Source organism: Helianthus annuus, chromosome 11 (genome assembly GCF_002127325.2).
Source record: "Helianthus annuus cultivar XRQ/B chromosome 11, HanXRQr2.0-SUNRISE, whole genome shotgun sequence".
Lineage (NCBI taxonomy): Eukaryota > Viridiplantae > Streptophyta > Magnoliopsida > Asterales > Asteraceae > Helianthus > Helianthus annuus.
Genome location: NC_035443.2, coordinates 81686442 through 81713498, shown reverse-complemented (window position 1 = coordinate 81713498; position 27057 = coordinate 81686442). Strand labels below are relative to the sequence as shown.

At 40.0% G+C, this 27057-nt stretch overlaps 1 long non-coding RNA gene across 6 annotated transcripts; it reads right to left on the bottom strand.

Annotated features, from left to right (window-relative positions):
- Nucleotides 1-1330: 1330 nt before the first annotated feature.
- Nucleotides 1331-6270, bottom strand: LOC110882756. 6 transcript variants are annotated; one of them, XR_004872459.1, is made up of 16 exons: nt 5502-5580; nt 5319-5398; nt 5172-5232; nt 5061-5094; nt 4522-4918; nt 4339-4403; nt 4218-4267; nt 4094-4128; nt 3959-4010; nt 3702-3881; nt 3230-3453; nt 3070-3143; nt 2902-3025; nt 2696-2812; nt 2304-2472; nt 1331-2227 (listed from the first exon to the last, which is right to left on the bottom strand). It is a non-coding gene; the product is annotated as an uncharacterized LOC110882756 (long non-coding RNA). The 6 variants fall into 6 exon arrangements; XR_004872456.1 differs by having other exon boundaries at nt 2902-3143; nt 4522-4979; XR_004872458.1 differs by having other exon boundaries at nt 1332-2227; nt 2902-3143; nt 4214-4267.
- Nucleotides 6271-27057: the final 20787 nt, after the last annotated feature.

Genomic DNA, 27057 nt, shown 5'->3' with positions numbered 1-27057 from the left:
TGTGTACTAATATGGTTAGAAACTATAGGTTTACTTTTTATACTTTTTATACTCAGATGGCATAGCAGAAAATATAGGTTTACTCGACTTTAGTTTTGAGTTTTAACTTATATGGTTAGAAACTAATGCTGTTAACGGAAGATACTTTTAAATCTTATAAATTGTGGTAGTTTGATGTGTAAAAAACAAAATTGACCAGTGTGGAGTATTTGGTCAAACTTCTACTTTCTGTGAAAGCAACAGATGAGAGAACTTCTGCCTGTTTTAGATACTACACATGATGAATGATACTTTTAAATCTTATAGATTAATCAATATAATCCTAAAAATCAAGATTAAATTGTGTATTATTACTGGCTTTTTCACATTTCTTTAAAAACTGGAAATCAGTATACGGTTATACCATGAGGTGATGATTTGTACATAATATTCATTTATTGCAGTATTGTAATTGAAGTTATAACATGAGGTGATGATTTGTACAAAATATATATTTATTGCAGTATTGTAATTGAATTTATGATAGTGATATACTGTCGTTAACTATGAATATTTTTTGCGTCCATATTCATACATACATATACGTAAATAGATAATTAGTTAGAAAAGTGAAAGTTTTGTATAATGATATACATATCATTTTGAAAAATGGAAGTGCAGCATAAAAATTTACATATATGTAAATAGACTATAAATACAACGTTGGAAATTATATATCTCAAATACAAGCAACTCTTCAATTCCATAGGATCCGTTTCTCACTCTACGTATCTCTCATACATAAAATTTACAGATCTACCATATAGATCAATCAATTCAACATTTTCTCAATAAATAAACCGAAAACACACATACATCAAATCCAAACACTATTAAGAAAAATCAGATCTATCAAACGAAATCCATAGGATCCATTTCTCACTCTGCGTAATCAACAAATTAAACTCATAATCACCGGATCTAAAACTGATTTTAGAAAATAAAAACCCTACGCATCTCTCATACAACAAATTTACAGATCTATCAGAGATACATCAATTGATTCAATATTCTGTCATCAAAAACTAAACCGAAACAAACATACGTCAAATCTAAACAAAATTCAAAAAAAATCAGATAATCCAACAAATTAAGCTCGTAATCCCCAGATCTAGAACCGATTTCAGAAAATAAAAACTATATGCATCTCTCATACAGCAGACATACAGATCTATCAGATACATCAATCAATACAATTTTCCGTCAACAAAACTAAACGAAAAACACACATACATCAAATCTAACGAAAAAACAAAAAAGAAAATCAGATAAATCAAAAAAATAAAACTCATAATCAGCAGATCTAAAAACATAATCGATTTTTCCTCAACAAACTAAACCAAAAACAGACATAAATCAAATCTAAACAAAATTTACAGAAATCAACAAAATAAACTCGTAATATCTCATACATCAGATTTACAGATCTACGAAAGTACATCACTCGATTCAGCTTTTCGTCAACAAAACTCAACGAAAACACATAAACATTCGAATTTAAGAAACTCCACTAATATAAATCGAAGTATATGTGTAATAATATATTTATGTGTAATGATTAGTAATTTCTTGTTGAATTTAATAAACCAAACCAAAAAAAATAACACACAAACGTAGTCAGTAAACCAAACCTTTATTACACATGTACAACTGCTTATACAAAACATTGAATCGGAACTTGAATGAGTTTAAAAAATGCACTATCACATTAAAGATAATCTTAATCTTTCACATATGTGTAAGTTTTTTCTAGTAAGTAATTTGGGAAATAGCTGCATAATAAGATTAATACAAATAAATTAATGCTACAAACGAATTGATCAACAAAGTCACTTAATTAAAAAAATGAGAACTTACTGCAATCTTTTATCTAAACCAAATTTCTTGTTTGTGTGTAAATTACATTGATTTCAAAGAGGCAGTTAAACAAATTGAAGTACATATGTAATTATATATGTGTTGAATTAATAAAAAACAAAGAGGCAGTTAAACAAAGAGGCAGTTAATAACCCACAGTTACAACCTTCTAAAGTTAAAACCCACAGTTAAAAGTTACAAAAAAACCAAGAAATTTGAAAGAACTTACAACAATGCAAGAGGCAGATGTGAAAAGCCGACAAAAAATTTAAAACCTTGATGTGAGAGCCGAGAAACAACGCAAGATCCAGATGCAAAGAGTCGATATATTCTGAAATCGAGGTAAAATATAAGTTGTTAGGTTGATGTTTTGAAAGTAGGATTTAGTTCAACTGAGATAAACTTACAATTTGAAAGTTTAATTCGTCTCAGTTGAGTGTTTGTAGAGTGTTGATACATCTGAAGTATTTATAGAGATTGAGGCAAGCATGTTGTCTTTCACACAGTGTTTATAGAGACTGCAGCAAGCAAGCAAGCTGTCTTTCAACAGTAAAATGTTGCTTTTACGGCTGTAGACTGTAGATGTAAAAGCAATACGGTAAGTATAAAAAAACAAAAAGAACAAAAGTCAAACAATACATTCTGACATGATACGACCTCTTTCTGAAAAGGTTATATTCAAAGATATTATTATAACTAAAATCTTTGGATTATAACTTGAAGTTGGATTATAACTTGAAGTTGGATTATAACATCTGAAATAATTTATAGAAAAATCAAAAAATAAAAAGATTCTTACACGATGCAATATGTAGCATAAGCATTCTGGAAGAAATCTAACATTGGCAGCTTCACCCCATATCAAATATAGTACAGAGAGATAAAAAGTAATTTCTTTTCCCTGCTCACAGCCATACTGCAAAAGCAAAAATATATAAACTAATTAATTTCATTAATATGGAAATGACTGTCAAAAAGTATTTAAATTATTTTTAAATGCCATACTTGCTCCACATTGGCAGGATACCCAAGTAGTTGCACCACTTGATGTAGTTATCAAGAGACTTCAAAAAGACATTCTCCACAGCAGTCTCATCCGGTTTATACATAAGTTCAAAACTTCAGGTTACTAAAAAAGTTGCATTATAAAAGTTATTATATAAGTAGACAAACCTCTTCGGGAATTAACTCTTCTGCTTCCTCAGCAGAAACTTCCTTAGAAAGCTGCTCTACACACGCCTTTAACCCTGAAAAAATAAAATGCCAATGTCACATTCATGTTAATTTGGACTTGTAAAATCGTAAGGTCGACGGCTGAGATTAAAATCCGTACATTCCGTTGTAAAATCAATGTTCTTGCGCCATTTGCATCTGTGGCAGCGATCACATGTGTGACGTTATCTTTCCGGTACTTTGACACTAATGCTCCGTTAGTTCTCGCAAAGTCAACCATCGGATGTAGGAAAGCTTTCAACAGAATGCATTGCAACCCGTCTTACATGATAGCCTTCAAGTCCAGCTTTCTCCACAAGCCTCTTGCAAGCGTGAATTCCATCACTACGATCATAAGTCAGTCACAAAGATGACACAGGGTCAGTTCATTTATCTCATCATGCACTCATGTTTTTGACTTTCTAGTTTCTATAAATAATTAGTGTCAAAAACGATTTCAATAATAATATGTTTCTTGGAGAAAAAACGAATTAGAAGGCTTACGCGTTAAAAAATTACTCTCGGAATAATTTAAGTAAGATATTCGTTAGAACCAAATTGACCCCTGTATACAAATGAGTTGAAATTGGTACCTCATATAAGATCGTTCCACTTACTCTCCATCCATAAACTTCAGGAGCCAAGATGCCAAACTGATCCACAAATTCTTCAAATGGTTTTCTGGTGGGATACCCAGCACAACTTATCGGCTAAATATATGAAACCCCGTTAGCTTGTAAAGTGCACGTACCTTCTGCATCTCCATATCCAAGCTGGAACAATATGAACAACAAGAGACATTAAACCGCTAAGATAAAAATATAAATAAACAATCCACATGAAAACATACTTGGGAGGGTCTGCCCTTCTGTTCAGAAGGTAGTGATGGGTTTGTAAAATCCCTATTAAGAGAAAAACACAAAATTATTTATGTACAAAAAGCTTATACATTTGTCAAATAATATTTATGATTTGACCAACACACCTAGACTGCTCATTTTGACTTCCAACTCTTCAAGACTGGCAATAAAAGCAACCATTCAGGAATCATATTAGGAGGAAAGGAAAAAAGAGAAGCAAAAATCGTATGGTAAAAACTTAATACCTACTTTGAGAACTGAGTATCTAGTTGGCAGCAACCATCACAGATATTTCTCCCCTGAAAAGGAATTGCAAGTGTTGAATCACATTATTAATTCAAGATCAACCAGAACACAAATAAATAAATACCTGCAAAGATTTTCTTGCAGCCACAACACTTTAGCGTAACATAAATTGAATTAGTGCTTGAAAACCTACAAAGCTCAAAACATAGAAAGGCACCAGCTGAGACTTTTAATGAATGCAACTTTCTTAAATATGTGAAAACAATAAAAAACAATTTACATTGTGTTCATAATACAGTTAACTTACATAAGCTAGTTCTTCATGTACAATAGGTCTGTTACCGTCTTTCTCAAATATTTCATAGGCGTGACGGCTCTGCCTTTCCCGTTGAACAAGACCCTCGAGTTGATGGACACAAAGGGCAGCTGCACAGAACTCCTCAAAGTCCATCCTCCACATGTCTCATTTCCAATGGATATGCTCATATGCAAGAAAAGTGAAAGTGAACCTCAAGTTTCCATACGTCTTCTTCTAGCTTATCAATTTGGTTGAATGGCTCGAACCCAGAAAGTTATTTAAAAATGAAACGGGTTAATTGAGTCGAATGAATAAGTAAAAGTAATCCAACAAACCAGGGTGAAAGTAAATGAAAACATACCAAGTATGTAACCGCAAATGTAAAAGAGATTCGAACACAAAGAACCTGCAAACCAGAGTCAACACAGCTAGATAATTTGCCAAACACTCCAATACAAAACTCGGTTCTAACAAATTGTAGAAAACAACAATTAAGCATGTGAAGAAACAGAATTAACCCAAATTACAAGCAAATAGAGAATAATTACCTGGTGGGAAGCCTGTGTTGCTCTTATGAATCTCCTGTAAACAATAAACATTCATAAAGGTGCTCTCTTTACAAGAAATACAAGGAAAAACATAACTTTTTATACAGATACCCGAAAAAGCTTCTGTTGTTGGTGGTGAAGGGTGAAACAAAATTCCTCAACACGTGTGGTCCTGGTTCAAACAACAAATTCAGTTTACTTATCGGTATCAATATAAGAAATAAAGAATGCAAGAAAAGAAAAGATGCTGGAGCTTACCAAGGAGTAGATCTATAATCATCCTCATCTCCTGCCACTGTAGGAGTCATCCCAAATCAGTAGAAAACCAAACGGTAGATCTGAAAGAAAAACCAAACGGTATAGTTGATGAACACAACCAAACGGTAGATCTGAAAGAAAAACCAAAAAAAAAATGGTAGATCAGGTTAAAAAGAACCGTACCATAGTTGATGAACACAACCAAACGGTAGATCTGAAAGCAAGAAAAGAAAAGATGCTGGAGCTTACCAAGGAGTAGATCTATACAACAAATTTACAGATCTATCAGAGATACATCAATTGATTCAATATTCTGTCATCAAAAACTAAACCGAAACAAACATACGTCAAATCTAAACAAAATTCAAAAAAAAATCAGATAATCCAACAAATTAAGCTCGTAATCCCCAGATCTAGAACCGATTTCAGAAAATAAAAACTATATGCATCTCTCATACAGCAGACAATACAATTTTCCGTCAACAAAACTAAACGAAAAACACACATACATCAAATCTAACGAAAAAACAAAAAAGAAAATCAGATAAATCAAAAAAATAAAACTCATAATCAGCAGATCTAAAAACATAATCGATTTTTCCTCAACAAACTAAACCAAAAACAGACATAAATCAAATCTAAACAAAATTTACAGAAATCAACAAAATAAACTCGTAATATCTCATACATCAGATTTACAGATCTACGAAAGTACATCACTCGATTCAGCTTTTCGTCAACAAAACTCAACGAAAACACATAAACATCAAATCTAAACAAAATTCACAGAAATCAGATCTATCAGACATCACACAAAATCACAGATCTAAACAAATTAAAAAGAACCGTACCATAGTTGATGAACACAACCAAACGGTAGATCTGAAAGCAAGAAAAGAAAAGATGCTGGAGCTTACCAAGGAGTAGATCTATAATCATCCTCATCTCCTGCCACTGTAGGAGTCATCCCAAATCAGTAGAAAACCAAACGGTAGATCTGAAAGAAAAACCAAACGGTATAGTTGATGAACACAACCAAACGGTAGATCTGAAAGAAAAACCAAAAAAAAAAATGGTAGATCAGGTTAAAAAGAACCGTACCATAGTTGATGAACACAACCAAACGGTAGATCTGAAAGAAAGCGTAGATCTTGAAGCGTGGTAAAGAAACCCTAGAATCGCTAGAGAAAGAGAGGAAATGGTGGTAATGATAATGAGGAAGTCAATCTGTGTGATGATAAGAAGGAAGAGAGAAGTCGATCTCGTGTGATGAAACCCTAGAATCGCCAGGGGAGGAAGAGAGAAGATGAGGAGAGGAGCGGCGGTGGTTTTGTCCAGGAAACCCTAATTTTGATGACCCGTGTGTTTTGATGGCACGCGTGTTAAACCATTTTTCAACACCTTTATGCTTTAAAGGTTGTACAATAGGCTTTAAATGGTTGTAAAGTGGCAAATGACCATTTCTGTCCTTCATATATCCTTTATAAAGTAGTATAGATATCATAATATATTGTTTTTAAATTTTTATAATTTTCACTAAATATTGAAAATTTTCTCCGAGATTGAAATTGTAATTATTTTTGGGCATTAACTTTTTTTTTTGAATATGTGATAAAGTTATTTATTTCATAATTTTTATATAAATCTACTTGTGTGCATGCATAATATACTATATGTTGTTAATATACACGAATCTAACCATTTCTGAATATAATACACAGATGTATAAAAGTTTGTACACATGTGTATAAATTAACAGTTGTGTATCTTGTATAAACTGATAGTTAGCGAGATTGTACACATGTGTATAAACTAACAGTTGTGTATCTCATATAAACTTATAGTTTGCGAGACTGTACACATGTGTATAAACTAACATCTGTGTATCTTGTATAACTGATACTATCGAGACTGTAAACATATGTATACACTAACAACTGTGTATCTTGTATATACGGAAACTAGCGAGATTTTAGGGATTTTGATTATATTGTTTAATAAATGCAATTCATAAAAGACGCAAATACCCTTATGTCATTTATTTTAAAGGGAAGTTACAATATTATAGCTACAATCTTGCCATTGTTAAAAATCTCTAGATAATGTAATCCAATGGCTCAGATTAGTTCATACAATTCACTCTCAACCTATTGTTCACTCTAGAACCCTACCCTATATGTATATGTACGTGTATATATGATAAAGAGGGACATAGGTGGTGGCTTGAGGAGCCACCTCTCTCATGCTTTTGCCACTTGTTGAGCATAGGGACTTGTAATGATGATTATGGAAGATTTAAACAATCAAACATAATCTTTCAAAATCAAAAACAAATCTACATCTTCTCCTACTCTCTATCTCGGCTGAACACTCCCCTTTACACCTCTATTTTTGAAATTCCAAGCTTTCTTGTAAGAACCAAGCACATTTCAAGAAGTTTCCAAGTTATTTTGAAGATCCAATAAGGTTTCCAAGGTGAATACAAGAAGAAACAAGCTCCAAATATCAAAAATCTTATCAAAAACCCACTTGAATCTTGAAGGTATAAAATTTACTTTTTAAAAACATACTCTTAATTCTTGGTGATGTTCATGATGTTGGAAGGTTTCTCTTGATTCTTGGGATATTTCACAAACTTGAAACTAATATTAATGGGTTTTTATGTAAATTTAAAATGGAACTTGTGTGTACGTTGATATGGCCGAAAATACTAGTGTGTATGGATTAGAGATTGATTTTGATGTTACTTGATTTTGATGATGTGTTATATGAGAAAATTGATGCATGCATGATTAAAGGTTGATGTTATAAAAGTTCTATGATTAAAGAATGTTATGAAAAGTGAAATTTTGGATTTTTGTATGCACATGTGTGTGTATGTCGTGTATGTATATGTATGTATAGATGCATGTGGGAAATCTTGTCATATGTTCATAAATAGAGTGAATCTTGCATTTATGTTAACATGATGATGATGTGATGAAGATGATTTGGAATATTTGAACATGAGTTTAAGATGGGTATAGATGCATTTAGTTCATGTGAAATGATGACAATATGATGGCATGCATTTGAAGCTTGTACATGAGCTTACATGAGGATTTTGTGATCAAGAAATGATGAAAATATTATGATATGACAAATGTTGTTTGAATCTGATTATGAAAACTAAAAATATTATTATTTGAAGTGTTATAATGATAGGAAACTTTGTCATAGGTTAGATAGCTTTGTATGTGGTACATGAAGCTTGAAAAGTGGTAAAATGGCTGAAACTTGTATGATTTATGTGGTTTGCATGAAATCTGAGTTTTCATGAGTATGAGCATCATTTTACTCAGTAAATAACATGCATTATGTTATAATATCAAGTCATTACGATTTGGGATGGTTATAGTAACGTTTGATGCAAAACTATGCGGTAAAACAGTTAAAAATCAGCTTTTCGGAGGATTTTTATAAAACTGTTTTAGATCAGTAAGTAATATGTGTATGATGATATGTTAAGTGTTGGCATGCTTGAGAGGATTTAGACTATGCATGTGCACTTGTGTGTGTAAAGCGGTAAAGTCGAGTTAAATATGTAACCTATTTGTCGATCATGAAAATGATACATAGGTTAACTTAATAAGTTATTTCATGTATAAATGCTTTAAAAATGATAAAGTATATAAGTTGACGAGATTTCACGTGTTACGATATTAATTATATGTCACGTTTATGTTTATATATTACGACGCACATATCGTAGATATATTGCTTATAAACGGGTGTGATAACGGATATAACATAATAAGGGTCACTAATAAAATCGTTCAAGTCGCAAAGTTTTTAAAATATATATGAACTCATATATATAATTACGCCAACATAATAAAAAATAATGACTTCTCGAGAAAGTCTTAAAGTATGTGAAAAATCCTAAGTATTGGAGAAAATTAGGTATTTTGTGAATTGTTGATTACTAAATCGTGCCTATGGAAATTAGGACGTGTAGATCAATTGTGGGATTGCGCTAATATAATTACGCACCCAAAGGTGAGTGACATTAAACCCCCTCTTTTTACTGTTTTGTATATGTTTTGGGGGAAGAACATGCCTTAAAAAGGATTAAAGATGTTTTTTTTGTATAAAACATACTGATGTGCTGAAAATGGGTCAAATAATGCTAACTAAAATACCCTAATTCTAGACTCTCTAAGCTTTAAATTTATAAACTAAGACTCGACCTAAACCCTAAACACACAATCGGCAAGTGAACCGATCGAATGTAGTAAAGCTAAAGTAAGTCCGAGTATCGAACCCACAGAACTCTACTGACTACGCTAAGACTCTATCTAGACTCGGACTGACACGACATACTAAATTGTTTATTAGTTTGGGGGGGGGGTTTCTAAAAATCCTAAATAAAATAATAAAATAATACTAGCAAGCTAGACACGAACACAAGCAAAGGGTCGAATCAGTGAGAATAAAGACTACCTAGGCTAGACGCAGGCTAAACTCGGAATGGATTCCTAAATGATAATGATGTGGTGTGAAACCGGGATCTTAAAATTCTCACCTCTAGGGAAATCTAAGGACCCCTAATCCCTCTCAAGAGCACACTAAGATTCCCGAGAGGTTGTTAAACTACCGGTTTTCTAGATTTCTTGTCCGTCCTCTAGTTTCTTGAAAGTGCTTATGTAAGACGCTCTACTTTGCCGCGCGAACGTCTAAAGCAACTATGGGTTCAATCTTGGCTTGATAGACAATGGGTGGTTAATTCCTTTTAACTACTCCTAGACCTACCAATATCCTCGAGCCTTTCCGCGACGAGTCTAGCAGCACACTTGATTTTAATTAATTACCGAATATTGTTCCTAAGGTTACTAGTGCACTTTTCACCCTAGAGAATTAATGACCTATTATGTGATATAGACACTCACCTAAGTCAAAAACCCTAATTCAACTCTATTACGTGATAAAGACCGTCACCAAGAATTGAATGGAACAAATAAACGATTAACTAAGAAATCACAAGCATACAAACGCACCAAGACAAACTAACATAGTGTTTACAATGCAAGAAAAATCACAACCACATCAAAAATCATATAAAAATCCAATCTTCATTATGCCATAGTCATCGCCTAGGTAGTTTATGAGTTTTAGCCGGAAAACATAATCAGAAACAAAGTCAAAATCAAAGTATCAACTGAATTCATCGTTAACAAAGTCTAAACAAACAAAGAATGCAAGAAATAGGTGTATAAAACCCGAATCTTCACTCCCGAATGCTCAAGAATGCTTTCCCGATGATTCCTAGCTTCCGGTATGCCTCCGACACGTTCACAGCCTTCAATCAGCAGCTAAAACAGCCCCAAAGATGCCCTAGTTCGTCAATAATCGGCTGCTGATGCGAACATGTGTTTTTATAACCGAAAACCCTAACTTGCCATGCAATCCTCGTAAGTCTGCCGACATAACAACTTTAGGCGGCCCGCGTGGAATATTAGCTTGATCTTTCGCGGGTCGCCTAAGCTTAATAACTCCTGAGTTGTTTTACAAGATGCTCGCGGCCCGCCTCATGTTTCTGTTCAAGTTTACGCGGGGCGCGAGAGGATGAATTACTCTGATTCTTTATTAAGTCAAAGCGACCCGCTTGGGAATGCATGTTTAGTCAACGCGGGTCGCCTGGAAGCTCCAGAATTACAATTTTCTTCGTTTCAGCTCCCGACTTCCTCGGTTTCCGTGCCAGCCTTTCGCCATTCAATATTCCTGCTCGGTTTCACTCCTTTTGGCTGGAAAGACCTGGAAACATAAATTAAATCAATAGTATGTACGTTCTAAACTAAATCGACACTAAAACTAACTAACTAACGACTAAAACCGACGCGAATACCGATGTATTTTGCAATACATCAAATATCCCCACACTTATCTTTTTTTCGTCCTCGAAAAAGAATAATGCAAACGGAATCATAGTCAAGATAGTCGATCGGGACAAAAACTTAGATTATTTTATTAAATCGATACTCGTGTTAGCCGCGATTGCAAGTATAATGATCCTCTTAAACCCAACCCGGTTTCAAACCCTTATCATGCAATTTAGGTTCAAGTTCGGTCAATCCACCTAGGGTCTCACGCTAGAAATTGCAAGTCCACCTACTCCCCCCTCAAGCTTATAGGACAAAAGGAACCACCACTGGGTTATTTCCTAACCGCCTTATACCAAGATCAAGAGAGTTTAAAATCAAATCTATTTTTCCATTTTTTTTTCCATTTTTTTTTTTTCATTTACGAGCGTAGACGTTGCTTTCCCTAATCCTAGAGGTATTCCGGCTGTAGAGTCGCTATCCCCAACCACAGATTACATAGGCCTCGGTACTTTTTATTTATTTTGCAAGGTCGATTTCACACATTCTAGCGGTATTCCGGCTGTAGAGTCGCTATCCCCAACCACAGATTACATAGAATGGCTACTTTCATTTAGTTTCTAGCTCGCTTATTTATTTATTATTTTTTTTTCTTTTTCGACGAGATAATGACCAAAAACTCTAACGATCTTAGCTTATAACGGCATCCCTTATACTATTATTGGCGGTTTCAATTTCCCCACTTTCCCTAGATGAGAACCCACTAGTAGACCGACAATTAGGTACAATTAATATCAAAGGAACCCGAAACCGAATCAAGCCTACCCGCGCATCCCAAACTAGACACAAGCACGAATATTTTATCTCATATTATTATTATTTGAACCCGATCAAAAACCCGACTTTTCTATCATTTTCCGTTTTTATTTTGCAAACTTCTTATTTCAAAAGACATTTTTCTATTTTTTAAATTTTTTTGGATTTTTTTTTTTTTTTTAAATATGACTCACTAACTACAAGTTCCCATCCCCACACTTGAATGTTGCATTGTCCCTAATGCAAGGATGGAAAACCGGACTCCTAAAAACCCAAAACAAAAATATAATAAAATAATATACAAGTATACAAGTGGAACGACTTAGCTGAATCATATGTGAGACTGTCAATATGCCAGTCGATACCACACATGCCCTCCAATCCATAACGCGCTCAGCAAACTGTACTAACTCGGACACGCGAACGGAAGCGGCAAAACAACCTAACAATTCAAACATACCAAACCCAAAATAATATATACGATCAAAGCATCAACCAACAAGTATCATCCAACCCAAAAACCCAACCAACCAAATATATCGTATTATACAAACCGACTATCGAGGATTAAAACAGCATAAAAATAAAACAAAAGATATAACCGCTGCTATCACTGCTGCTCATCCTCATGCATCTCCACTATCCTGCTCCTCCTCTCCACCAGCGGGACCCCCCTGCTGTGGCTGCAGTGCTGGTGGTAACTGTAACTGAAAGTGGTCATACAAACCCTGAAAACCCAGCTGCATCTCATGTCTCACCTGCTCGACCCGATCATACAAACCCTCTAACGTAAGCGGCTCCGACCGCGGCTGCCTGAATGGATACTCCCTAGCTGGGAGCTGATGTCGCTGAAGTGGCACCTGGTACCGCTCCGGAATCGTAGTGGTCGCTGCCTCCTCGGCAGTCGGATCCGGAGACGGTGGTGCTGGCAAAACCTCTGTCCACGCTAGCGGCTCAATGAATGTGACAATCCCGGCTAGCTGTAGACTCCTCAACTCCACAAGAGATGGAGCGGGGCCCGCAGTCATCCTATCAGCTGGAAACCTAGCAAACACTCCTAAATTGGCGGCCAACAAAGTGATATACGGCCCACCATACAACCTGGCCGTACTACCCCCCTTCTTCGGCCTCGCCAAAGACCACGCCAGAATACTAGCTAAATTGGCTGGCCGCCTCTCAACCATGCACATCAAGCAGAACAAACTGTGCTGGTTCACCTTATCTCCCTCGTGCTTTCCTATCAGCGTAGAACATAGAATCTTATGCACGAACCTATAAACTGGATCCCTAATGTCCGACGCCACCAAATTGCTAGAAAACGGTGAAATAGCAATGGTGTGCCAGAAACGTGCTAAATCATCCTTCACAACACACGCCTCCGCTGGATCCCTCATCACCTGCCTCAGTAAACTCCTAAACTCAGCTGACCCAACCTCCTCAGCTGAATACAACCCTGTCGCCTCTGCAAACTGAATCAGGCTCATATTGTAAACCTGTTTACCTAATGCAAACGACACTACATCTGACTGATCAAACCCCCCTGGGTGCCTATAAATAAACGTGGAGTGAAACTCCATAGTCAGCTCTAAATACTGTGGCCACTCACACTCCACTGCCCACCTAAACTTATCACCCAGCAACTCCTGAACTCTCTCAACCTGCCCTAACCTCCTAAGCAACTCCCAGTCAACCCGCTTACTTTCTAACAACCTCACATTCTTCAACGCCTCAAATTTCATAAACTCGTACGATCCTACCTCAAACCGCAACAACGGACTCTGAACCAACCTATCACTCTGTCCATGTGGGGTCCCAGCATCCCTATACCTAATCTCCCGAAGCACTGGAGTACCCGGCTGCTCTGATGCAGCCGTCTGCGAACGAGTAGTGCGCCTCTTGCGCTTTGTGCCCGACGACGTTCCTTCACCTGACATCCTGTTCACAAAGAATCAAACAAACAACGCAAAACAGGTGAACCGTTAGTAATCACAAACTATTTTTGTTCTTTTTGAATTTTTTTTTTTTTTTTTCTTTTTTTTTTTTATATATATAATAAAATAATATTATAATAGTGTACAATCGGACGACGGCCGTATAGCATTTCGTTCGCGGCCGTCGTTCGACACAAGTGCATATCACACAACAACTCGAAACTAGGCCAACCTCGCCCGAATGGAGATTGAGTACGGGCGACGCGGCCTAAAATCGAACGGTGCAATAGTACGCGCACGACATGACTTAACAAGACGCAACTACGACTCGAAACAAGTAAAAGACCCTAAATGACGCGAAACTAGACGCTACGACACTTAAGACTCATTTTACAAAAATTTACAACATATACCCCCTCCCGGTACCTTGCTCGCCCCCGAGCAATCCGAAGTGCCGAGAAATAGAAACAACTCACGTGTGGAAGCAATGGAAACGAGGCGCGTGATGTTGTTGAAAGAATTGTGCATTTTATGTGAAAAGCGCGCCTACGCTTCCCCACACTTATCCTATAACGACCGTCCGCGCCAAATAACATGACCACAAAATTTGCGGACAAAACCACCCCCCTTGATTACCCAAAATCACATCCCGTTCGCACGCCTCTCAAAACAAGCAATCATCACAATAAACCAACCCCGGGCCCTTCCGCACCCTCACATTATTTAAAAAAAACAAATCAGCATATGGTCTGGCTACGTGACAATCCCAAAAACGTCGAACAAAACTCGATACCCAACAAAGTACTATAGTGTACTGCAATAGACTAACCCGACACAGAAATACAACCTACTAACCTAACTTTAAAACTCACTGACCCGACTCAAAAAACTAAACTGAACTCGACTCAAAACACTGACTAACTACTGACTCGAAAACAAACAGACCTAAAATACGGACTCGACACAAGAGTAGAGTGCAAGAACCATACCTGGTAACCGACGACTCAGAACCCGATGGTAAAATAGATGGCGGATGCACAGCGGATATGGTGGTTCAGTGACAGGTGGTGCGTGGTGTACGGTGGTCTCGGGGGGTATGACGGTGGTAGGGGGATGGTCGTGACGGGTGGCTGATGGATGGGTGGATAGTGGTGATGGCAGTGGTGGATCGATGGTGGTTTAAAGTGGACGGGATGATGGGGGTTGGTGTATGGCAGTGGTGGAGATCGGTGGTGATAGTGGTTGTCGGTACAAAGTGGTGGATAGAGGGTGGCAGGTGGTGGACAACGGTGATGGAAATGGCGGTTATGAGGTGTTGGTTCGCCGGAGGGGAAGGTGCAAAGGAGTTAGGGTTTCAAATAATGCATTTTGGGGGTTTTGAAAGGGGAACCGACTGAGATGATGTACGCGACCCGCATGAAGTGTGAAGCAAATATGAAGCGGGTCGCTTCATCTTTATTAATTTTTTTTAAATCTTTTAACCACCAGGCGACCCGCGTGAAAGTAAGAGTTAGTGTAGGCGGGTCGCGAGTGGTTGTTGATTGCTGAAAACGTTTGTAAGTCCAGGCGACCCGTGTGAACTAGGGAATAACACTACGCGGGCCGCTTGGACAGTGCAGAACTGCACTTTTGTCAACAGTAACAGCATGTTTGAACTACAAATCGTTTTCTTTAATTCCCATTTTACCCCCTGCGTTAATTTCCGAGTTTTTAGCGTTAAACGTACCTGCATCACTGTTGGTTGATCGATGTCGGCTCCGATAAAGGCGATGAATCCTGCAAAAACACTCAAAACACACACACGACGCAAAGACACACAAAACGACACAAATGACGCAAAAACGCACAAAAACTAAACTAAAGACACGACACGGATAACGACGCAATATACAAACTCTACACTTGAGTTTTCACTCAAGAACCTACGTGGCGGTGCTAGGCGGGTCCGAAAGAGGAACGGTTTCCTCTTCGGTGGTATCGATGGGGCCTCCTATGTAATGCTTCAACCTATGCCCATTTACCTTCCACACATGCGAACTCTCCTCATCAAACAACTCAATGGTACCATACGGGAAAACCTCCTTCACGACGTACGGCCCGGACCACCTCGACTTCAACTTCCCGGCGATCAATTTCAACCTCGAGTTGAATAATAGCACCCGATCGCCCACTTTAAACTCCTTCAACTTCCGCAACTTCCTATCATGCAACGCTTTCGACTTCTCCTTGATACTCCAAGAACGATCATACGCGGCGTCACGAAGCGCCTCTAACTCATGGAGTTGGAAAAACCGTCTCCTAGCGGCCTCGGTCAAATCTAAATTCACCGTTTTGAGCGCCCAAAGAGCCCGATGCTCTAACTCGACCGGTAAGTGGCACGCTTTCCCGTAGACGACCATAAACGGTGTCGTCCCTAATGGCGTCTTGTAGGCGGTTCGGAAAGCCCACAACGCATCGTCCAACTTGTCGGACCAATCTTGCCTACTCTTCCCTACCGTCTTTTCTAAGATTCGCTTCACTCCCCGATTCGCATTCTCCACTTGACCGCTCGTTTGTGGGTGATACGCGGTAGACAAGCGGTGCGTAACCCCGTATCTCTCCAACGCCTTCTCCATAACCGCATTGCAAAAATGCGTGCCGCGATCACTAATAATGGCTCTAGGCGTACCAAATCGCGTAAACAACTTCTTCAAGAACCTCACCACCACTCGTGCGTCATTAGTGGGCGAAGCTTGAGCTTCCACCCACTTCGAAACGTAATCAATAGCAACGAGGATGTACCGATTTCCATTCGAAGATGGAAATGGTCCCATGAAATCGATGCCCCAAACGTCAAAGACTTCTAACACTTGAATGGGATTCTGGGGCATCTCATCCTTGGATGAGATGTTACCGGTTCGCTGACACCGGTCACACTTCCTCACAAACTCGGCCGCATCATCTACTACTGTCGGCCAATAAAAACCACAATCAAACACCTTTTGCGCGGTCGCATGCGCGCCATGGTGTCCGCCAGTCAATCCCTCGTGCACGTGCCTCAGGATACTCTCGCCCTCTTCTCTACTCACACATCTCCTCAAGACTCTATCACCGCCTATCCTGAAGAGATAGGGATCGTCCCAAATGTACTTCCTAGCGTCCCTCGTCAGCTTGCGCTTCTCCTGCAAGCTCCAACTCTCCATCACAAACCCGTCGGCCAAATAATTGGCTATGTCGCTAAACCACGGGAGGTCTACGGCTCCTGCCGTGACAGCATCAATGGACTCGTGAGGGAATCTATCTCCTATCGCCTCCTCACGAATCTCCTCACGCTTCGGATCCTCTAATCGGGACAGGTGGTCTGCTGCCACATTCTCTGCCCCCTTCTTATCCTTAATCTCAATGTCGAACTCGGAAAGAAGCAGAATCCATCGTATGAGACGCGGCTTCGCGTCCTTCTTCTGAAACAGATGACGCAGAGCAGAATGATCAGTGAACACGACGGTCTTTGAAAGAACGAGATATGATCGGAATTTATCGAACGCGAACACCACCGCCAACAACTCCTTCTCCGTGGTGGTGTAATTTTCCTGGGCATCATTCAACGTTTTACTCGCGTAGTAAATCGGGTGAAAATGCTTCTCCCGTCTCTGCCCTAACACCGCACCAACTGCGTAGTCACTCGCATCGCACATCAGCTCGAATGGTAAGCTCCAATCAGGCGATACGAGGATCGGTGCACTCACTAACCTCTCCTTCAGAAACTCAAACGCTCGAAGGCACTCCTCGTCAAAGACGAAAGGAACGTCCTTCTCCAACAGTCGTGTCATGGGGCGAGTGATTTTGGAAAAATCCCTAATGAAGCGCCTATAAAATCCCGCATGACCGAGAAAACTACGAACCGACTTGACACTAGTCGGCGGAGGAAGCTGGCTAATCGTATCTATCTTCGCTCTATCAACCTCAATACCTGCTCGCGAAATCTTGTGCCCTAGCACAATCCCCTCGGTCACCATGAAGTGACACTTCTCCCAGTTCAGCATCAACTTCGTCTCTACACATCTCTTCAACATCCTCTCAAGATTCACTAGACACTGATCGAAAGAATTACCGTACACTGAGAAATCATCCATAAACACCTCCATCGAACTCTCGACCATATCCTGAAAGATCGCGATCATACAACGCTGAAATGTAGCAGGAGCGTTACATAATCCAAACGGCATGCGTCGGTACGCATAGGTGCCATATGGACATGTAAAAGTGGTTTTCTCCTGATCCTCTGGTGCAATAGGAATCTGGAAATAACCCGAAAACCCGTCGAGAAAGCAATAGAACTGCTGACCCGCGAGACGCTCAAGCATCTGATCAATGAATGGGAGCGGAAAATGATCTTTACGAGTGGCGTCATTTAACTTTCGATAGTCAATGCATACACGCCAACCCGTAACAGTGCGAGACGGAATAAGCTCATTCTTCGAATTCAGAACAACCGTCATCCCCCCTTTCTTCGGGACAACCTGCGTAGGACTCACCCAAGCTGAGTCAGAAATGGGGTAGATCAACCCAGACGCTAACAACTTCATCACCTCTTTCTTCACTACCTCCTGCATGTTCGGATTCAACCGACGCTGTGGCTGTACTACAGGCTTGAAAACGTCCTCCATCAGAATGCGATGTGTGCAAAAGGTAGGGCTGATGCCCTTGATGTCGGATAGCCTCCATGCAATCGCATCACTGTGCTCTCTAAGCACCTCAATCAGCCTCGACTTCTCCTCCTCTGTCAACTTCGACGAAATGATGACAGGCATATCCGGCTTCTCTCCTAAGAACGCGTACTCGAGATGGGATGGAAGAACCTTAAGTTCTAAGGGCGGTGGAATCTCTACCGGAGTACTCTCATCACTAATCGCATCTAGCCCTAATGGCTCAGCACTAACCTCATCGCTCTCATCTAAACACTCCTCCTCTACCTCGTCTACCTCATCCTTAGAATGCTCGTCAACAACTCCCTCACCTACCAGATCGGCTCCACTAATGTACTCGAAGCACGTGTCGACACAAGACATGAATGAATTAAGAAAATAGACGGAATGACACGGCCCACTAACATCATCTCCACAACTAGGATGCTGCATCGCTCTATCGATCTCAAATGTGACAACCTCGTCACCCGCACGAAGAGAAATCTTACCGTCAAAGACGTCAATGATCGCCTTTGCGGTTCGGAGGAATGGACGGCCAAGAATAATAGGAACTCTCTCATCGGCCTCCATATCAAGCACAACGAAGTCTACTGGGAACACAAACCTATCGACCTTCACCAACAAATTCTCTACTACCCCCCGAGGATACTTGACTGATCGGTCAGCCAAGGACAATGACATGCGCGTGGGGGTAAGCTCTCCTAGACCAAGACGCTCATACAACGAGAATGGCATCAGATTGATGCTGGCTCCTAAATCGGCTAAGGCGTGAGAAGGGGTAGCGGCTCCCCCGAAGAAACATGGAATCGTGAATGTGCCGGGGTCAGTCAACTTCTCTGGTAGTTTATTCAAGACTACCGCAGAACAACCCCCTGTCAGTGGAATATTCGAAAGCTCACCGATTCTCTCCTTACGCTTCAAAAGATCCTTAAGAAATTTCGCGTATTTAGGCATAGACTGAAGCGCCTCGACGAACGGAAGATTTATCTTCAACTGAGTAAACATCTCAAGGAATTTCCCGTATTCCTGAGCATATTTCTGTTGCCTGGCACGGGCGGGAAATGGGAGGCGGGAATGATCAATCACGGGTGCCGGCCGACCTCTCGTCGGCTGTCTCTCCACTCTCTGCTCTACTGGCGACTCCTCGGCGTGTGCTGTACTTGCTGGGGCTAGCCTCGTGTGCACCTTGCCTGGAGCCTCCATCTCAATCTCCTCATCAACCTCTTCCTCTACCTCTTCGACCTCTCTCTCTCTAGCTACCTCTCCTACACTCCTCCCACTACGGGTCGTAATCGCCTTCGCTGACTGATTCGCTGGATTCGGGAAAGTGTTGCCCGAAAACTGACCCGGTGGGTGCTCCTGTAACTGCTGAGCAATTCCGCCTACTGTCCTCTGAAGGTCGAGGAGGGCGGCCTGCTGATTTTTGAACTGAAGGTCATTATTCTTATTGATTTGCTCCTGATTTTTCATGAATGCATCGCTACGCGTCATCATCTGAGCAAACATCTCCTCTAACCTACTCGTGCTAACCTCAGGGGCTTTCGCACCCCCCTGACTCTCCTGAGGCGGTCCCCTATTCGAAAACTGACCACTAGACCCCGACCCACTAAACTGCCCTGAACTAGACTGCGTGTAAATACCGGGCCCTCTACTCTGATACTGACCAGAAAACCCAGGAGGGTTTCCAGACGAACGATACCCACTCGAATTACCACTACCTCGCCAGTTGGAACTAGAATTATTGAACGGATTCGTGGGACCCCTAGGCTGACCAGCTATATACTCTACTTGCTCAAGAGTGAGCGTGGGGCAATCTATGGTGTCGTGACCTCCTCGACAAACTTCACACCTATCGACTTTCTTCTTTATCTCACTCAACTCCTGCCTCATCTCCTGCCTAATCTCCTCTTTCGCCCTCTCGACCGCAGCAGCTACCGATGAATCCAAGCTAACTTGGTTTACCCCTCGACCGGCCGAGGTGGTACGCACATGAATGGAAGTCCTGCTGGTAGTGCTGTAGTCCATATCGGAGTGGGCAAAACTCTCAAACAAATCGTTGCACTCTGCAACTGTCTTCTTCCCCATAAGCTGACCTCCTGCTGAGGTGTCGAAACGAGCCCTGATCTCTGGAGTAAGTCCATTGTAGAACTTCTCCACTAACGCCCAATCAGATAGACCATGCTGAGAGCAACGGGTGATCAGGGTCTGAAAACGCTCCCAAGCCAGATGATACGGCTCATCTGGCTCCATACGAAATGAGTGGATCTGGTCACGAAGGCGAGATGCCTTGGCTGGCGGAAAATATTTGGCTAAGAATGCATCGCGAAGGCCTGCCCAAGTACGGAAAGTGCCAGCAGGCTGGGAATCGAACCAGACGGCTGCGCGTCCAGCAAGTGAGAACGGAAAAACCTGAAGATACCTAGCATCAAGATTGACACCCTCAATGGAGAAGGTGCTGCAGAGACGAGTGATGCGATTGATATGGGCGGGGGCATCCTCGTCGTCACGACCATGGAACTGGCAGGAATTGGTGATGGCGGTCATAATGTAGGAAGGTATCTGCCAAGACCGATCGTTCGGGATCTCAGGAAGGGTGATGGGGGAATTACCACCGGCAAAGCCGGTGGTAGCCTGGTCGTAAACTGTCCTACGGGCCATGTGAGCTACGGGTGGTGGACTAGGTGGGCGGGTGGGTGGTGGGGAATTGTGGGGTGAAGATTTTGGTGTAAGATCGAAAAATGGGGTGGACTGAGAAAATGAAGTAGAGCTAGAAGCACGTACCTCAGACGTAGATGACGAGAAGGAAGACCTGAGTGCAAGCGGCAGCGGCGGCGGTCCCTGCGAGCGCGTATGGGGCATCCACTGCAAAAACCGAAAACAAACAAGTAAGAAGACTCTACTAAACGACTCGACTAACTATAAAAGACACTAAAAATACTTAGACACCTACGACTCAAACAAAGAAACAAAATAGCACGTAATATATCAAGTAAGTCCAAACAAAGTAATCAGCGCAATCGCCAAGAGTCCCCGGCAACGGCGCCAAAAACTTGATGTGCTGAAAATGGGTCAAATAATGCTAACTAAAATACCCTAATTCTAGACTCTCTAAGTTTTAAATTTATAAACTAAGACTCGACCTAAACCCTAAACACACAATCGGCAAGTGAACCGATCGAATGTAGTAAAGCTAAAGTAAGTCCGAGTATCGAACCCACAGAACTCTACTGACTACGCTAAGACTCTATCTAGACTCGGACTGACACGACATACTAAATTGTTTATTAGTTTGGGGGGGGGGTTTCTAAAAATCCTAAATAAAATAATAAAATAATACTAGCAAGCTAGACACGAACACAAGCAAAGGGTCGAATCAGTGAGAATAAAGACTACCTAGGCTAGACGCAGGCTAAACTCGGAATGGATTCCTAAATGATAATGATGTGGTGTGAAACTGGGATCTTAAAATTCTCACCTCTAGGGAAATCTAAGGACCCCTAATCCCTCTCAAGAGCACACTAAGATTCCCGAGAGGTTGTTAAACTACCGGTTTTCTAGATTTCTTGTCCGTCCTCTAGTTTCTTGAAAGTGCTTATGTAAGACGCTCTACTTTGCCGCGCGAACGTCTAAAGCAACTATGGGTTCAATCTTGGCTTGATAGACAATGGGTGGTTAATTCCTTTTAACTACTCCTAGACCTACCAATATCCTCGAGCCTTTCCGCGACGAGTCTAGCAGCACACTTGATTTTAATTAATTACCGAATATTGTTCCTAGGGTTACTAGTGCACTTTTCACCCTAAAGAATTAATGACCTATTATGTGATATAGACACTCACCTAAGTCAAAAACCCTAATTCAACTCTATTACGTGATAAAGACCGTCACCAAGAATTGAATGGAACAAATAAACGATTAACTAAGAAATCACAAGCATACAAACGCACCAAGACAAACTAACATAGTGTTTACAATGCAAGAAAAATCACAACCACATCAAAAATCATATAAAAATCCAATCTTCGTTATGCCATAATCATCGCCTAGGTAGTTTATGAGTTTTAGCCGGAAAACATAATTAGAAACAAAGTCAAAATCAAAGTATCAACTGAATTCATCGTTAACAAAGTCTAAACAAACAAAGAATGCAAGAAATAGGTGTATAAAACCCGAATCTTCACTCCCGAATGCTCAAGAATGCTTTCCCGATGATTCCTAGCTTCCGGTATGCCTCCGACACGTTCACAGCCTTCAATCAGCAGCTAAAACAGCCCCAAAGATGCCCTAGTTCGTCAATAATCGGCTGCTGATGCGAACATGTGTTTTTATAACCGAAAACCCTAACTTGCCATGCAATCCTCGTAAGTTTGCCGACATAACAACTTTAGGCGGCCCGCATGAAGTATTAGCTTGATCTTTCGCGGGTCGCCTAAGCTAATAACTCCTGAGTTGTTTTACAAGATGCTCGCGGCCCGCCTCATGTTTCTGTTCAAGTTTACGCGGGGCGCGAGAGGGTGTATTTCTTCTGATTCTTTATTAAGTCAAAGCGACCCGCCTGGGAATGCATGTTTAGTCAACGCGGGTCGCCTGGAAGCTCCAGAATTTACAATTTTCTTCGTTTCAGCTCCCGACTTCCTCGGTTTCCGTGCCAGCCTTTCGCCATTCAATATTCCTGCTCGGTTTCACTCCTTTTGGCTGGAAAAACCTGGAAACATAAATAAATCAATAGTATGTACGTTCTAAACTAAATCGACACTAAAACTAACTAACTAACGACTAAAACCGACGCGAATACCGATGTATTTTGCAATACATCACATACCTTTGACTATATTAAATGTATATTTTCGTGGAAAATATATGGTTTTGATGATATAAATATGTTTCGGGTAGAAACGGTTTTGATGAATAAATATGTTTCAGGGAGAAACGGGGATTATAACCGTGTTTGGGAGAAAACGACCGTGTGGATTTAAAAATGCTTAAACCAAAAGTTGGGACGAATTTGCTTGATCTCAAGAGAATAAGTATCGGATATAGGCTTATGTCTCGGTGGGGACTTTGAGGAATTCGTACAACACAATATATTAAATTTATCAGTATTAGTATGATATATATATATATATATATATATATATATATATATATATATATATATATATATATATATATATATATATATGTATTGTTCATGAGGCAAGCATTATAGATGGCCAGTTATGGGTGCATGTGCAAGTATTGTCGTTTAATCATTTAAGTATTGCACGTGTGGAATTGTTGATAGATCTATCGGGTTGACCACCATATCGTGACCGGTAGCTCCGTGTCAAGTCAAGCGACGAATTGATCTTTTGTTGTTGTCTAACTTTGATTATACCTTCATTGTTAATATATAGCTCGTAATGTCTTGCAAACTTACGAATCTGAAAATATGATGCTATCAATTTAATATGTAAACTTGGGAAGATGCTTTTGGTCGAAGGTTATTGGGAAACGCTTGCGACGACTGACCCTCGGATTTTTGTTAAAGAAATAAAATGACTTTCTTCAAATTATATGGATGTTTTGATAATACACACATAATTAGAAAGTTTTTCTAGGATCAAATTGTTTATAATTTAGATATGTGAACTCACCCTCCTTTGTGTTGACACTTGATTTTAACGAGTTCTTCAGGTACTTGAGTTCGGCTTCGGGAATTTTGGTGTATCTTGTGGTTGTTGGTGCATGTTTTGTTTAAATAAATGTTTTGGACAACTTTTAAAACTTTTGGGACCTATGTAATAAGATCCGTAAAGATCAAGACAACTTAACTATGTTATGGTTGTGGTGTGCTTTTAAACGTTAAGCTTTAAAATATGTTTTAATTAAGTTGAATGTCCAACATTAACAACGCATCGTTCACCAAGATATTTATGGGCACCAACTTCCATCACCACTACATTTATATTTCCGCTGCGACGTTTTTGGGGTGTGACACTCTGGCTTTTGTTGCACCTTTGGTTTTGCTTTGGAATAAGGCTGCAACTTTCTCAAATTATCTTTCTCCCCCTTTTTGGCATCATTGCATCTTCATCTTGAAGGACTGTTGCAGGGGTAGAGCCAGTAGTTTTGACCAAATGTTCCCTTATGGCCTTTATGTCTGCTTGAGTCACCTTGTACCTAGCCTCAACCATTGTCACACCCCCAAAATCCACACGCGGAGTATCACCGCTTGGGAGCGTGACTGACCAGGACCAAGCCACCAATCATATAGAACATTGTATAAAGTAAAAGTAATTGCAATATAATTCAGAACAAATCCATATGAAAGGTGTTTCCAAAACATAAGCCAGTTATCAATGTTTAGCGGAAGCGTATATATAAAAATATCCAATGTAAAAGTGTATCAAGTATCATATGGGTTCCATATGATGTTCACGATCCAAGTCCACAACGACCGCGCCTCCAGTGCAAGCTCCCAGTACCTAACGATCTGCAAGGCATGTAAAGGAAAGGATCAACAAAATAGTTGAGCGAGTTCACAGTACGTAAATGCGTAATAGTAAGTAACGGGTGGCTCTACCGGGCCAATAGTAAGTTATACAGGTGGGGGCTTCCCATGTTAAGTGACCACTAGACTATTCGTATTATGACCACGTAGGTGTTATCCCAACCTACGGAAGAAGTAAGTAATGCGTACACGTATGTCTTACGTGCGTATCCTTTGTATCGAGGATAGTAATTTGCATATGACCACGTAGGTGTTATCCCAACCTACGGAAGAAGTAAGTAATGCGTACACGTATGTCTTACGTGCGTATCCTTTGTATCAAGGATAGTAATTGGCATCTGACCACGTAGGTGTTATCCCAACCTACGGAACCACGTAGGTGTTTTCCAACCTACGGAACCGTCCTGACATCCGAGGACTATGATAGGTGATAGTCTAGGAAAAGCGTAGTGTATGTACGTTATTAGTTTATCATCAAGCCTTTAACCCATTCCCACAACCCGGGAATCCCATGCCTTAGTAAGAGTGTGAACTCACCTTGGTTTGCTCGGTATGCTAGGTTATGTACTCACAAGTAATTAATCACGTCCTATTGTATGCATGTATAACAAATCAGTTCATGTTCGCAATGATACGTATGCAAATCGAGTGTCACACAATTGCAAATGTAAACATTCATCATCAAGCATGGCATGTCAAGTAAATCAAACATACATTCCACTATCTTTCGAAAGATGTTTATAACCTACCATCCTTCGAATCCAACCTTATCTTTCGACACATTAGTGATCCTTCGACACATACTAAATATCACAGTTACCTTTCGGACTGGTTGTTATGTTTCGAACCACCAGTCATCTTTCGACCAAATGGCATCTTTCGGTCAACCTAATTATGTTTCGGTCAATTCTATCCTTCGGTCAACAGATATCTTTCGGTCACAACTATGCTTCGACAACTATGTTTCGACTACAAGTATCTTTCGACACATATCAGTTACGTCAACAACAGTTACAATTTCAGAAACCCTAAACATGCTAACAGCCGTCAACAACATTGTCGATCAAACAACAATCATGCAGCAATCATAGGATCAAATCATCAACCAATCCAAATCATCATCTATGTGTCATGTAAACATAATTATCATTTGGTTCAACAATCTAACATACATCTATACGCATATCATCCAGTTGCTTAGCATAACGTATTACATAATCGAACACTATTGACATGCTAATCTGTTTTCGAATCCTAATCACATCAATATCATTCAACCCATTCAATACTATGCATTCGATCCTATCAATCTAGATCAACATGTATTTCGTATGCAGTTACATAATAAATTAATCATGTATGATGAAATCAAGAACAAAACACGTAAATCACTAACCGAAGTTAAGAATGAACAGCACAAGAGATTTGGCTTCGGATGTTGAGGGTTTGCCGTCGCACACACACACAAAGGAGCTAGGGTTTTTCTTAGGAAATCCTTATCAGTTTACATGCATTCCCATATTTAAACGTATCACAGAAATGGGCCAAGCCCATCAGAAAAGGCTGGGCCGAAAGATGTCGAAGGATATGTTTCGTGCTCGAAGGATGAAGTCCTTGGTCGAATGATATGTTTCGAGAATCTTTAATTCGAAGGTTGATCCTTCGGATCGGAAGTTATCTTTCGTGGTCCTTCGAATCCTTCGAACTGTATGTCAGGTTTCGTGATCTAGACTAAGTGTTTTAATGATAATTCTAATATTAATTCTAATATTATTTTCTACCACAACAAGTAATCACATATAGGCAAAACAACAATACGTTTCATTAAAACACCACGCGTACAATTCAAGTTCACAACCCAAGCAACTAAGCAGTCAAAGTCAACGCGCATTTAATGCGAAAGCGAAAGTCAGAAACTCGAGTTGTCACATTATCCCCAACTAATTGGAAATTTCG